At 42.4% G+C, this 15,565-nt stretch overlaps 1 long non-coding RNA gene across 1 annotated transcript in view; it reads left to right on the top strand.

Moving 5' to 3' along the window:
- The first annotated feature begins 13,253 nt into the window (after positions 1-13,253).
- Positions 13,254-15,565, top strand: part of LOC143960482 (uncharacterized) — an 85,660-nt gene continuing 83,348 nt past the window's right edge. The window contains exon 1 of the long non-coding RNA XR_013270330.1: positions 13,254-13,333. This is a non-coding gene — a long non-coding RNA (uncharacterized LOC143960482). The remainder of the gene's footprint in view (positions 13,334-15,565) is intronic.

The raw sequence follows: 15,565 nt of genomic DNA, 5'->3' as shown, positions 1-15,565 counted from the left end.
TGCATATGAACTCACTGCGGGGCACATATGAATTTAATTGGAACCGCAACAAATCACTAATGAATTGCATATGAATTCCATATGAAATGCCTATAATTGGTATATAAACTGCTTATGAATTGCATATGATTGGATGGGAAGAGTGAACATGAAGAGCAGAGGGTGTCAGACCTTAACATATCTTAACCCTGCATATGGGTCTCTGCGTTTTTATACCATTTACTCCATTTCCTGCCCCCTGTCCCCTGAAGACCCTGGAAAAGGAGAGGAGAGAAGGGGAGGCGCTATAAAAGTAGTACATATCGATTACATCTGGAGAATAGGCAGAAAAAAGCAGAAGGGGCGAGTGAAAACTATCATACATGCAATAAATTGTCTTCTGAAATCGCTTACCAAAATGCATATGAACAGCAAATAAATAGCATGAGAATTCCACACAAACTGTATATAATTTACATATGGACTGTTTATGATCTGCATATGAAATGCATAGGTATCACATATAAACTGTTGATGAACAACATATGAACTTCTTCATGAACAGCATACGAACCGATAGGACTGTTTTAATTAGAAAAAAATCTCCTCTGGCTAGCCTTAGGTGCCATCTAGGGAGGTGCAACTCAGCAGGCAATATTCTGAGGACTGAGGGTCTAGAGCCAGAGAAGTGACCAGGCAGGACCCCCTCCTAAGGAACTACAAGGGAACTGTATATAACCCGCTGAGGAACCGCATAGGGATTCCATAAGCAGAGTTAAGGGAGCCAGGAAAAAGATATAGCACTCTGAATAGACAACTACATAGACCTACGGGAGTGGAAGAAGGGAGATTAAGACAAAGATCAACCTGGGGAAAATAACAAATAAAAGACTCAATATGAGAAGTAGAAACCTAAAAGGGAGCAAACCCAAAACCCCAAAAGAATGCAAATACGAGCACAATCAAGAAATATTTAACAAAAGACGGGAGCCCAAAAAGTCCGGGAATGGAAAAGTAGCAACAAGGGATCAAAGATAAGAAAAAAGACCCTGGAAAAAAGAAAGGAGAGAGATCAGATAAAACTAGAGAAGATATCAGCACAGAAAGTGAATTAGAGATAAGTAAAATGGAGGCTCAAGGAGCAAGTTCTCAAATGCCAACAAAACTGGAAATGTCAGAGATGTTTATAAGACTGGAAAACTCCTTCAGGATTAATCTCCACACTATGGGCAGACCTGGGACAGTTGCTGAGGCAGGTGAAGGAGACAGAAGAAAAAGCGGATACGCAAGCCCAAGTGATAAAAGAGTTAAAAGTACAAGTTAAAGACTCTCAAACAGATCAGAGGAGAATGTTTTATAAACTGGAAGATCAGGAGAATCAAAGCAGAAGACAGAAACTGAGGATCCGAACATTACTAGAAGAAAGGGAAGAATATCTGGAAAAGAAAGGAAAAAAAATATTTAACCCTCTACTGGATAAAAAGGAAGAGGATGATCTAAAGATAGAATGAGTTCATAGGATTAGAAAACCTCCAAATCTAGCAGCAGACCTACCCTAGATGTCATAGTAAGATTTGAAATGTATAAAGAAAAAGCAAAAATCTGGGGGAGACTGAGAGGCATACCCGCATTAAGATATGAGGGCACAGACTTTCAAATCTTTACAGATCTATCCCAAGAAACTTTGGCTAGAAGAAGACTCCTAAAACCTGGTCCACGCTGACCAGGCGGGTTTTATCTCAGGAAGAGAAGGGAGAGAGAATGTTGCTCTTCAGAAAATCAGAAAGGGAACTACCCCAAGTCTACTTCTGTCAATAGAAGCCGAAAAGGCATTCGACAGAGTGGACTGGGGATTTATAATGAATACGATAGAAAATATGGGAATGGGCCCAAGGATGATTCAATGAGTACTATATAAACATCTTATGGCAACTGTAAACATCAATGGAATTGCTTCCCCCCTTCAAAATGTACAATGGGACGTGACAGGGGTGTCCCCTTTTACCACTTCTTTTTGTGTTGCCATTGGAACCCCTCTTAGCAACAATCAGTAAGAACTCAGACATAGGAGGCATTAAGATAGAGGAGAAGGAGCATAAATTAGTGACATTTGCTGACGATGTCTTGTTTTATATTTCAAACCCTAGGATTACAATGCCTAATCTACTGAAAACATTAAAACAATATGGAGAACTTTCAAATAAATCCTGCCAAATCAGAGATCTCAAATATTAATATAAGCAAACAGGAAGAACAGAGCCTACAGCGAGAATTTCCATTCTCATGGAGAAAAACTGAATTAAAATACTTAGGGATAAAGTTAACAGCATCCCTAGGGGAAACATATCAAGCAAATTATATCCCACTACTAGAGGAAATAAAAACGGAAATGAAAAAAATAGCAATAAGGCCTCTTTGATGGATAGGACATATAAATATGCTAAAGACGGTAATATTACCAAAAACTATACGTTTCAAATGCTACCTATTGCCCTACCCCAGGCATATTTTAAAGTGTTAAGAACTTTAATTACTAAGTTTATTAGGCAGAATAAGAATTTGCATTTGAGCAGCTGGGTTAAATATTTGCTGTTTGCTGTTGCTTACTGATGTAATTGATAAAAAGAAGAGTTCCCCTTGGGGTTTTCAGGCAGCAACAAGAAGCAGAGATAAATTCGTAAAAATTATATTTGTTTTATTGGTTCAGCGGCTTATTTGCCATCATAGATTAAAAATACAGGCTCTGGTATATAATATTATAGCATATCAGTGGATAAAGAGTATATGCAACATTTAATACAAAATAGGTTATAGGAACAATTTACAAATACAACACTTTTTCAAAAGTTGCAAATAGCACCCGGGCTGCCCCAATGCATTTCGACCTTCAAGGAGTCAGGGTCTTCTTCAGGGGGTAAAAGACAACAGAGCCCTGGCGAAAGGAGTAGTTATATTGTATATTCTGCAGATAATCAAACACAAAAAGGACTTTCAATATAGTAAATTAATGTAGTATCAAAACTTGTTTCGATAATATTTACCAGTTCCACCGAACCAATGCTTTTCAACCAGAGACTTCTAATAAAATCTGAAAAACGGAACAATGCCTTCCCTCAAGGGGTCATCCTGAATCCTCTGCCCCCCCACTTTGACCCGCCTCAACCACCCCCAAGTTGGACAAAGGAGGGGGGGGGAACAAAAAAGGGGAAGAAATGGGAGGAACACGACTTCACGGGGGCATCGATCGCTAGCTTACAAGAATTGACAGTGTCTGGAGTTTCCCCCGGGAGATCAGAGGAACAGAGGAGGAGGTTCTTGGCACACCCAAGGTGGCCACACCTAAAAATAATGAAATACAATGAGATATGGAGCAAATACATCACAAAAAATGTATATTATAACTAGATATTTAACTGGAGTGTTGCATATATTATGCTAATCTACAAGAGCGTAGGTAAATGGAAATAGTAAAATAAGAGGGGAATGCCACTATGTTTCCCAAATAATATTTAAACAAATAATAATAAACAGGTGTGATGTTCCATAGTGTGATAATCAGTATTATGCTAGATAATGTGAATGTAGTTCAAAAATAATAACAATAATGATGATAATAGACTAGTGATGCAAGTAAACCAAAATATGTGACTGTGTGTGAGGGAAGAGAAATAAAAACCATAAATGTGTGTACTGAATCAATAACCCCATAAGCGTGTGGTGAAATGCCTGAATGATGGTGTATGGTGATGGTATGAATAGTGGTAAAAAGTACAAACTAAAAAATATATTAATAGCGTCAGTGAATAATAATGTATTACCTGCATATTGTATCTGCCGCACTTATATTGTAGTCTGCAGATAACTAAATTAGCCCCTTAAAACGAGTAACGAAAAGCCCCCAGTGCCTCAACGGCCCTAAATTGAATGGTGTTCCAGGATTCAAATGAAGAGATCCTGACTATTGCACCTTATTTATAGCACTTACTAATTTGTTAGATTAGATACAGGTGGGATTCTCCTCCTATTTATGTGTGTGTCAGCTCTCCACCCATCCGCTTCTCCCCTCGACCACCAGAGCCATATTTATGGCTCCTGTCAATTCCTCTGCGTTTATTCTCTCTAGAATACTTAGGGGTGTGCAGCTAGCTCGTTTTTTATTAATTTATTTATATTTATGCACTTTTTTCCTTCTTACTGATGTAATTGATAATTTCTGGTTATATTTCATTAGTACATTTCCAGGAAGCGATAACTGTATTGATATACTGTGCACAGTGTATACTATAGGTTTAATTACCAGCAATTGTACCAACAAAACATACATGAGAACAATCAATTGCATTAGATAGGAAGACATGAAACAAAGTTATTGGATTTAGACAGGCATCAATAAAAAAATGAGAGTGCATTACTGATTTCTTTTTTAAAGATTATATATTCCTGATCACTATCTTGCTAACCAGGAAGTCCCCTTGCCTGAAACTGCATCCAGATCAATCATTCAGATTTTGCAGACCTTACTGAATTTGTACTTGTTTAAGTCAGCCTAACCATTTAAAGGGGTTGTAAACCTTTGTGTTTTTGCATTAAGGTGAAAAAACACCTGGCAGTGACCCCCCCCCCCCATTTACTTACCTGAGCCCTGGAACTTGACCCGCCGGGGATGCTTCTTCCTTTGCCCGGTGTTCTCGGCTCTTGATTGGATAGATTGATAGCAATGCAGCCATTGGCTCCCGCTGCTGTAAAACAAATCCAGTGGCGCAGGCGCCATGGGGCAGGGCTGATTCATACATTCGGTGACTATGGACGCCGAATGCTGGACTCAGGAGCGCACCCGCAAGGTAACCCCCTTGGGGAAGCGCTTATCTGATGCAGGGAGGAGCGAGATAGCCACCGGGGGACCCTAGAAAAGCAGGTTCGGGGCCACTCTGTGCAAAACGAGCTACACAGTGGAGGTAAGTATGATATGTTTGTTATTTAACAAAAAAAACCCCAACAAAAACGAACCCTTATGCCGCGTACACACGACCGAATTGTCCGGCAGACTAAGTCATTTTTTTGGGGGTACACCGGACAATTCGGAGAAGATAGCGGAGGAGTCCGGCGAGAAGACCCACGAAGACGGAAGACCCCCGGAGCTGTGCAGTAAACTATTTTAACCTTTGTGTGTTGTGTTTTTTTTTACTTTTTTTTATAGGTGAATGGGTAGGGGTACATTGTACCCCATACTCATTCACATAGGGTGGGGGCCAGGATCTGGGGGCCCCCTTATTAAAGGGGGCTCCAGGATTCTGATAAGCCCCCCGCCCGCAGACCCCGACAACCAACGGCCAGGGTTGTCGGGAAGAGGCCCTTGTCCTCATCAACATGGGGACAAGGTGCTTTGGGGTGGGGGGCCTCGCCCAAGGCACCCCCCATGTTGAGGGCACGCGGCCTGGTATGGCTCAGGAGGGGGGGGCTCGCTCGTCCCCCCTTTCCTGGCCGGGCGGGTAGCGTGCTCGGACAAGGGTCTGATGTGGACCTGGGGGGACCCCCACACCGTTTTTTTCGGCGTTGGGGTTCCCCTTCAAGTCCATACCAGGTGGCGGGGCCAGCGACGTCTCCTTCGCGGGCCCCGCCTACCTGGAGACGCGCTCAAAATGAGCGGACTTTTCTCCGGGTGGGAAAAGTCCGTTCATTTCAAAAGTACGGCGGACTGGCATACGCACGGCCCAATTGTCCACCGAAAGGCAAGTCCGGCGGGAAGATTGGAGTGCAAAACTACTTTCTAAGTCCGCCGTACTTTCGGGTCAAAAAAGTCCGCCGGAGGCTACACATGGGGGGGATTGTCCGGCGGACTTGAGTTTGCCGGACTTTTCCACCCGATTGTTTGATCGTGTGTACGCGTCATAAAACAGAATGTTAGCACCCACTAAAGAAACAGACAAACTCACGAGTCACAACAAGTGAGGTCCAGCTCCAGAGAGCGAAGATTAACAGAAAAGGGACAAGAAATGCACAAGGAAACCGTTAAGAAAAATTAAATAGCATTCAACAAGGCGTACAACTCTTGGAAGGAGCTAGCAAAGGAAATTAGGACGAAGTTAAAGGACTTCTGCCTAGCCGAAGACCTTGATACAAAAATGAAGGAGATTAAAGCCTTAGTACACCAACAGTATGAATCCATTTGCCGTAATCATTCCACTAGCCCATACGTTGTTAAAAGAATGGGTGCATGCACCACGTTAACAGCTGAAATCTGCAATCTCGCCGGCAAATGGCTAGAGAATGTGGAAGAAACCTTTAACCACTTGCTTACTGGGCACTTAAACCCCCCTCCTGCCCAGACCAATTTTCAGCTTTCAGCGCTGATGCACTTTGAATGACAATTGCGCGGTCATACAACACTGTACCCAAATGACATTTTTATCATTTCTTTCCCACAAATAGAGCTTTCTTTTGGTGGTATTTAATTACAGCTGGGAGTTTTATTTTTTACTAAACAAACAAAAAAAATGCAAAAAAAAAAAAAATCATGTTTAATAGTTTGTTATAAAATTTTGCAAACAGGTCATTTTTCTCCTTCATTGAAATGCGCTGATGAGGCGGCACTGGTGGGCACTGATAGGCGGCACTGGTGGGCACTGATAGGCACAGTTAAGGCGACACTAATAGGCACAGATAAGGTGGCACCGATAGGCACAGATAAGGCAGTACTGATGGGCACAGATAAGGCGGAACTGATGGGCACAGATAAGATGGCACTGATAGGTGGCACAGATAGGTGGCACTTCTGGGCACTGATGGGCGGCACTGATGGGCACTGGTAGATGACACTGATGGGCACGGATATGGGGTACTGAGGTGCAGCAATGTTGTTGAGGCAGATTGTGGGCACTGATAGGTGGCACTGTGGGCACTGATAGGTGGCACTGTGGGTACTGATGTATGGCACTGTGGGCACTGATGTATGGGCACTGATGTATGGCACTATGGGCACTGATGGGTGGCACTGCTGGGTGGCACTTTTTTTAGTATCTGGGTGGTACTGGCAGGGGGCAGGTGGGCACTGATAAGCTGGCAGGGATCGGGACTGATGTCCCGATCACGGCCGCTGTCAGCGCGAGGAGGAAAAATAGCCGATTACCGGCTCTGTTTTGTCACATGATCAGCTGTCATTGGCTGACAGCTGATCACGTGGTAAGGGGTCGGGATCGACCCCTTGCTAGGATCTGTGATCAGGCGAGTCTCATAGACTCGCCGATCATGGGGCGCGCAGGCCGCTCGTGCACGGGATGACGTCTATAGACGTAGTCCCGGCAAAGCAGGTCCGCGCTGTAGCCGTCATTCGGCTATAGCGCGAATCTCTAGAGGTTAAAGATCAACTTGAGAAGGAAAGAGTGAGGATGGTACTTAATAAAGAAGAGCACAAGTCAGTCTTTGGAAACATGGAAACAGAAACTGTCCTCTCAGAGTCATTACCAGACTCCAGCTCAAGCTCAAGAGCCACTTCCAGATCTTCTGGCAGATGCGCAGACACAGAAGCCGACCTTGCAGCCAAGATAGAACAAGCTAAGCTGAGCAAAATGGAAGCAGAAATTAAACTTAGGTTAGAAGAGGAAAAGACAAGACTGCAACAGCTACAAGCAGAAAATGAAGTCAAGGTATCTGAAGCAAGAGTGAAAGCTTATAACGCCTGTGATAGTTTTGAATATTGTGAACAGGAGACAGACTACAAGGTACAAAACCTTTACAAAAAAAATGAACCACGAACCTCATTGAATCCGAAAGCTGTGCCATTTCAACCTTCAAATACACCACTTGAGGTGTCAAGACCACAATGAGAAGGTAGTCTAATTCCAGGACTTGCAAGTCTGCTCATCTCCAACCATCTCCCTATACCTGAACCAACTGTATTTACAGGTGATCCTTTAAAGTTCATAGACTGGAAGATATCCTTTATGGCACTGATTGATTAAAAACCAATCCCTGTGTGCGAACAAATGCTGCACTTGAAGAGGTATCTCGGTGGTGAAGCTCATAAGGCAGTGGAAGGTTTCTTCTATCGGAATTCAGAAGACGCTTATCTGGGTGCCTGGGGAATCCTACAGGACAGTTATGGAGGTCCATTCATAGAGCAAAGAGCTTTGTGGATTTCCTTCAAGGCCGTGTGGAGGCCATTCCCCATGTTAAAGGCCTAGCTATTCTAAATTATTGTGACGAAAACCACAAGCTTCTCAAGAAACTGCCTGAATGGGTTGTGCTTAGATGGAGTTGCATTGTTGTGGACAAATTAGACAAGTCTCAAGAATACCCAACCTTTGCTCCTTTCACAGAGTTCCTGCAGAAGGAAGCCAAGATAGCATTCAACCCCATTGCCTCCCCCTTCCTCCTCAGTATCAAGACCACAAATGAGAGAATTTCCAAAAGAGCCAAGGTGCTCAACACAAGCACGCAAATGAAGCCCTCCACCTCCAGTGTTCCAGAGATCTCAGCTTCAAGAGCAAAACCACCCTGCCTAGTCTGCAAAGACAAAACGCACAGTGTCGCTAAATGTCTGACTTTTGCAGCAAGGGCCATCAATGAAAAGAAGGCCTTCATTTATGAAAACCACCTCTGCTTTGGTTGCTTAAGAAAGGGCCATACTTCAAAAGACTGCAAAGGAAGACACACATAGCATATGTAGTCGTCGTCATCCAACCTGTTTACTCATATAGAGAAACACTGAGCCTGTCAAAACACCAAACGATGATTCAGTAGCTACAGGAGATAAGGTAAACGACAACGTTCCTAAAGTTATGTCCCATACATTGACAAGGCATACTCTTGCCACCTCCTGCATTGTTCCAATTCTGTTGTCAGCTGCAACGGAGCCTCAGAGAGAAATCCTCACATACACCTTACTTGACAGGCAGAGTGATTCAACCTTTATTTTGACAGACCTGGTATCTAAGCTAAGTGTGAGCACCAAGCCATTACAGCTAAAGCTCAGCAGCATGACAGCCATTGATACAGTTATATCAAGCCAAATTACTCACAGTCTGCAAGTGCGTGGTTTCAACTTTAAAGCTACAGTCCAACTCCGTCAAGCCTATACGAGAGATTTCATTCCAGTAGATAAGTCTCACATCCCTACCAAGGAGACTGCACTTCAGTGGCCACACCACAAGCATTTGGCAAACAAGTTACAGCCACTTCAAAACTGCTGATGAGTTAAGATTGCCCATCAGCACTGGCTCCCTTGGAGGTCATTACGGGCTCTGAAGATGAACCCTTTGCTCAAAAAACTATGCTCAGCTGGAGCATCGTAGGATCAGCAAATCCACATCTTGATAGACAGGGTAGCCAGAGCTTCGTACACAGTCACAGTAAAATAAATACCAATGCCCCCAGTCACTGATGTGTTAAAGGCTTTAGAAATGGACTTCTCTGAAAGAAATTATGAAGATAAGTACGTGTCTCAAGATGACGTTCGTTTTTTGCAGCTTCTCTCTGACCATAATGAAAAGGAAAGATGTACACTACGAGATGCTGTTACCCTTCAAAGACAACAGTCAACCAACACTACCAAACAATAATAGGCTGGCCATCATTTGACTTGAACATCTAAAGAAAAGTCTAAAGGCCAATAAACAGTACTACGAACACTGCACTGCATTCATGGAAGAAACGATCAGAAAAGGTGATGCAGAACCAGCCCTTTCATTATCAGAGGAATAAACAGTGTGGTACATCCCACATCACAGGGTTTATCACCCCAAGAAGCCAGACAAGTTAAGAGTCGTCTTTGATTGTTCAGCAAGGCATCTCCCTAAACGACACCTTAATGACAGGTCCCGACCTGATAAATTCTCTAGTGGGAGTCTTCTGCTGCTTCAGGAAGGAAGCAGTCACTATGATTGATAGTAGGTCCTCCCTGGGATGATGTACCATATATATATGCCTTGGCATTTTTAGACTCTTTCCAGAGGTTACAGTACCACTACCACTTATTTATGTGATTTTATGGAACATGGTCTCAATGTATATTTTCTTTAAAAATTCTATTATTGATAGTTGGTTGCCCCTGGAGACTACATGCTTCATACAAAGTCCCAACCTCTCCCTTGCCCCCTTCCCCTGTCATAGTCCCCGTCGAGTCAAGGTATTAGTGGGTGACAGAAGATTGCAAGATAAGAAGGACTATGTATCAAAACCCTGAATTATTGAACGTCCTATTCAAAATCTAGTAGTTCTCACAGAAAGTAAATGAGTTACCAGTTTAGTGATACACTAGCATACCACCACGCAATACAGTAGCCAGTCACTGAAGTATCTACAAGCTACATTGTGTAAGACTCATGTTTTTCTAGCGGCCATGGTTATGTTCTGTAAATAATGTATGACTCTAAGCCCTTGTACACACAGTCGGAGAATCCATTAGAATGTGTCCTATCGGACCGTGTTGTCGGATAATCCGACTGTGTGGGGTATGCATCGGACTAATTCCGTCGGAATATCCGTCGGACCCAATTTTCCAACATGTTGGAAATATTTCCCGACCAACTGGGCCGACCGGACATACTCTGATCATGTGTAGAGAATTTTGATCGGACCAAGTGCCACGCATGCTCAGATCAAATTCCTACATCAAAGCTATTGGCTACTAGCCTGAATGTAGTCCCATCGTAACGAAATTACGTCATCACGTTCTAAAAGATCGGATTTTTTCGCCAACTTTGTCCGACCATGTGTATGCAACAGTTTCAGACAAGATCCGACGGACAAAATCCGACGGGCAAAATCCGATGGATTTGGTTGTGGAAATCTCCGACACGGGCTAAGTCTTATTCGTCATAGCATAATTTGGTGGGAGTGTAACTGTCCACTTTCACTTTAAATCTTTGTTCAGAGGGCATACATATGAAAACAATGGCCAACAGCCAAACACTTTGTCCATCCCACCACAGGCCATTTTCGACCTCCCCGGATCTACAGACTTCCACTACCACAGACTGGCTTTCCACAATTTCCCTGAACCAATTTAGCAGATCACTACATCTTTCTGGATGGGTTCACAGACCTCTAATACCATTTGAATATTTATGTAGTCTTTCTCAAACCCCCAGACACACTCTATCACTAATTTACAAATAAATTCAATCTCACCTGTGCGACTCTCTTCCTGCGTACACACACAAATGGCCCCGAGACTTAACTGTTGAGATTTCCCCAGCTCAGTGGACTACCTCATTTATACTCACCTACAAATCATCTAGGTCGGGATTTACACAGGAGAAAAATTACAAACTGTTGTCTTGGGGGTACAGAGTTCCAGCCACGGTACACAGGATCCACTACAGACACTCCGTTGGCGATGTCACGGAGGTAAAGGTTCCTATATTAATATATGGTGGGAATGTGTCAAGGTTCGTCCATTTTTGGATAAAATATTTGTCATCTATAATGATATGTATGAGACATCTTTGCCCCCCTCACCTCTTATGGCTCTTCTATTCATCCTTCCCGGTTCAATCCAATCACAAAAAAAATGTCTCCTAAGCTTTTTCCTTTCCGCGACTTGCTATGTTATCACTCTTTACTGGAAGAAGGACTCCACCCCTCCCATTTCAGGATGGGTGGACATCCTGAACGACATAATGCTCATGGAGGAGCTGCAAGCGAAAGCGGATGATACATATGACAAGTTTGTTATCTTATGGTCCCTATGGCGCCATCATTCCGCCTCGGATCTCTTTCTCAACAATCTAAACTTATGAGGTAACTTGGAACCAGAATCTATGGGAGGGGTGGAGGACGGAGTCATTGGTCGAGTTATGAATCATAATTAAATGGAAAGCGGAGCAACTTAGCTCTTCATCATGGCAATCATCTGTTAATCGAATTTACTAAGTAACTTAGATCATTTTTGCAAACCGGTTCCCGACCAGCGCACGCCGATGTACGTTGGCAGAATGGCACAGGCAGGCATATTGGCGTACAGGTACGTCAAATCTTTATTGCCGCGCTCGCGTGCCGGTTGGAACCCCCGTGAGTCTGGTCACGGATCCCGCGGACTGGATCGCCGCGGGCATACCCGCGATCATCTCACGGGGTGGCTGAACGGAGAAATGCTGTTGTAAACAGCATTTCCCCATTCTGCCTAGCAACTAGTGATGCTGATCTCTGCTCCATGTGATTGGAGCAGAGATCAGTGTTCACTAAATGAAAGCCCAGCCCCCCACAGTTAGTAACACACCCCTAGGAACACTTAACCCCTACACTGCCACCCACTGGTTAACCCCTTCACTGCCAGTGTCATTTACACAGGAATCTTGTGATTGCTGTATAAATGACAATGGTCCCAAAAATGTCCGATGTGTCCGCCATAATGTCGCAGTCACAATAAAAAAAAAAATCGCTGATCGCCGCCATTACTAGTAAAAAAAAAAAATTATTAATAAAAATGCCATAAAACTATCCCCTATTTTGTAAACGCTATAACTTTTGCGCAAACCAATCAATAATCGCGTATTGCAATTTTTTTTACCAAAAATATGTAGAAGAATACGTATCGGCCTAAACTGAGGGAAAAAAATGTTTTATATATATTTTTGGGGGATATTTATTATAAAAAAAGTAAAAAATAATGTGTTTTTTTCAAAATTGTCACTATTTTTGTTTATAGCACAAAAAATAAAAACTGCAGGGGTGATCAAATACCACCAAAAGAAAGCTCTATTTGTGGGGAGCCACGTCGCACGCCCGTGCAATTGCCACTTAAAGTGACGCAGTGACGAATCGCAAGAGGTCTGGTCTTTGACCAGCAAAATGATCCGGGTGGTTAAAACCATTGGTACTCTCCTCCTGAAGACAGTGTAAAAGATGAATTTTAACTCTGGGTTGTGCCCGAAGATTGATGACACTACACAGAGATGTGTCTATCGCTAATGAAGACTGTTCCTAATTTACAAGGTTATTTGTCATTGCTCTTTAATACATATTGCACTGAGGAGAGGACTTCTGGGTGCTTCCTCTTCTTCTTTCCCCTTGAACATCCCTCTACTTTGTTCCCTCTTCACCCTTTCCTGCCTTTTCCCCTTTTTTTGATAATGACTTTGTTACAATGTTGATATTTTGTATTTTTCTGAAAAAAAACAATATATATTCAACCTTAAATCTTTGTTCAGCACTGAATGACAGGTGGAACCTTTATTGCCTTACTTTTGTTCCCCTGGGGAATGTTTTAATCACCAGACACTTTCTGCTTCTTCTAGTTTTTCAAGGGACTTTCTCATTCATTCAGCATCCAGGCAAGCAGCAGCACCTCATGGGAAGGCGATAGTCTATGGAAGTTTTCTAAAGTTTAGTTGCACCCCTTGGCAAGCAGAGCAAGGTATGCAGTAAAAGGTGCATTGTCATTGTATATGTTTTTAGGGATAAATTGAGTCCATGTTGTTAGTTAAAAGATATGTTGTAGAAAATCCACGTTTGAACATATAGTCATGCTTTCTTAAATGTTAATGTTAATTTAGATATATGTGTATAGATAATGGAACACCACTTTGTAACGCCAAAGTTGTAATTCTGTTGTAACCCCCTTTTGGTGATATCTGTAAACAAATGTATTGTATGTAATTTTACAGTTTTCATGGTGCATATGGTGCAAATCATACAAATAGTGCTTATGGTGTTTAACCACTTCAGCTCCGGACCAATAAACACCTTAAGGACCAGAGGTCTTTTTGCAATTTCGCACTGCGCTGCTTTAACTGGTAATTGCGCGGTCATGCAATATTGCACCCAAACGAAATTTGCGTCCTTTTCTTCCCACAAATAGAGCTTTCTTTTGATGGTTTTTGATTGCCTCTGCGATTTTTTTTTTTTTTTTTTTTTTTTTTTTTTTTTTTTTTTTTTTTGCGATATAAATGGAAAAAGAGCGAAAATTTTGAAAAAAAAAGATATTTTCTTCTTTTTGTTATAAGAAAAATCGAATAAACTAAATTTTAGTCATACATTGAGGGCAAAATTTATTCAGCCACATGTCTTTAGTAAAAAAAATGTCAATAAGCGTATATTTTTTGGTTTGCGCAAAAGTTATAGCGTCTACAAACTAGAGTACATTTTCTGGAATTTACACAGCTTTTAATTTATGACTGCCGATCTCATTTCTTGAGGTGCTAAAATGGCAGGGCAGTACAAATCCCCCCCCAAATGACCCCATTTTGGAAAGTAGACACCCCAAGGAAATTGCTGATGGGTATGTTGAGCCCATTGAATATTTATTTTTTTTGTCCTAAGGGATTGAATAATGACAAAAAAAAAAAAAAAAAAAATTTTTTTTACAAAAAGTTGTCACTAAATGATATATTGCTCACACATGCCATGGTTATATGTGGAATTGCACCCCAAAATATATTCCGCTACTTCTCCCGAGTATGGGGATACCACATGTGTGGGACTTTTTGGGAGTCTAGTCGCGCACGGCACCCCGAAAACCAATCACCACCTTCAGGATTTCTAAGGGTGCAAATTTTTGATTTAACTCCTCACTACCTATCACAGTTTCGAAGGCCATAAAATGCCAAAATAGCACAAAACCCCCCAAAATGACCCCATTTTGGAAAGTAGACACCCCAAGCTATTTACTGAGAGGCATGTTGAGTCCATGGAATATTTTATATTTTGCCACAAGTTGCGGGAATATTACAAACTTTTTTTTTTTGGCACAAAGTTGTCACTAAATGATATATTGCTCACACATGCTATGGGCAGAAGTCAAATTACACCCCAAAATAAATTCTGCTGCTTCTCCCGAGTACGGGGATACCACATGTGGGGGACTTTTTGGGAGCCTAGCCACGTACGGGACCCCGAAAACCAAGCACTGCCTTCCGGATTTGAATATAAAATGCTATAAAAAACAAACTAACCAGAGTCACCCGTAACACTTATACGGTGATCAGTGGTGAAAGGGTTAACTAGGGGCAATCAGGGGGTTCAAATTTTTATTAGGTAGTATATGGGGGTCCCTGGCGCTATATAAAAACCTGACGAGGAACCTAAATAACTAACTGGCTAACCAGCGTCACCAGTGACACTTATACTGTGATCGCTGGTGAAAGGGGGTGAAAGGGTTAACTAGCAGCAATCAGGGGGTTAAAACCATTATTGGGTAGTATATCGGGGTACCTAGCGCTATAAAAACCTGGCGGTGAACCTAAAAAAATAACTAGCTACCTAGCGACACTGATGCAGCGCTCAGAAAAATTATCGCTTAGTGACACTGGCAAAAGGGGGTGAAAGGGTTAACTAGCGGCAATCAGGGGGTTAAAACCATTATTGGGTAGTATATCGGGGTACCTAGCGATATAAAAACCTGGCGGTGAACCTAAAAAAATAACTAGCTACCTAGCGACTGTAGCGACACTAATGCAGCGATCAGAAAAACGATTGCTTAGTGACACTGGCAAAAGGGGGTGAAAGGGTTAACTAGCGGCAATCAGGGGGTTAAAAACATTATTGGGTAGTATATCGGGGTACCTAGCGATATAAAAACCTGGCGGTGAACCTAAAAAAATAACTAGCTACCTAGCGACACATGCAGCGATCAGAAAAATGATCGCTT

The sequence above is a fragment of the Lithobates pipiens genome, unplaced genomic scaffold (genome assembly GCF_037356315.1).
Source record: "Lithobates pipiens isolate NorthernLeopardFrog02 unplaced genomic scaffold, aLitPip1_a1.2 Scaffold_8, whole genome shotgun sequence".
Lineage (NCBI taxonomy): Eukaryota > Metazoa > Chordata > Amphibia > Anura > Ranidae > Lithobates > Lithobates pipiens.
Note: the sequence above shows the minus strand (reverse complement) of the source record. Positions and strands in the feature narration are given on the sequence as shown.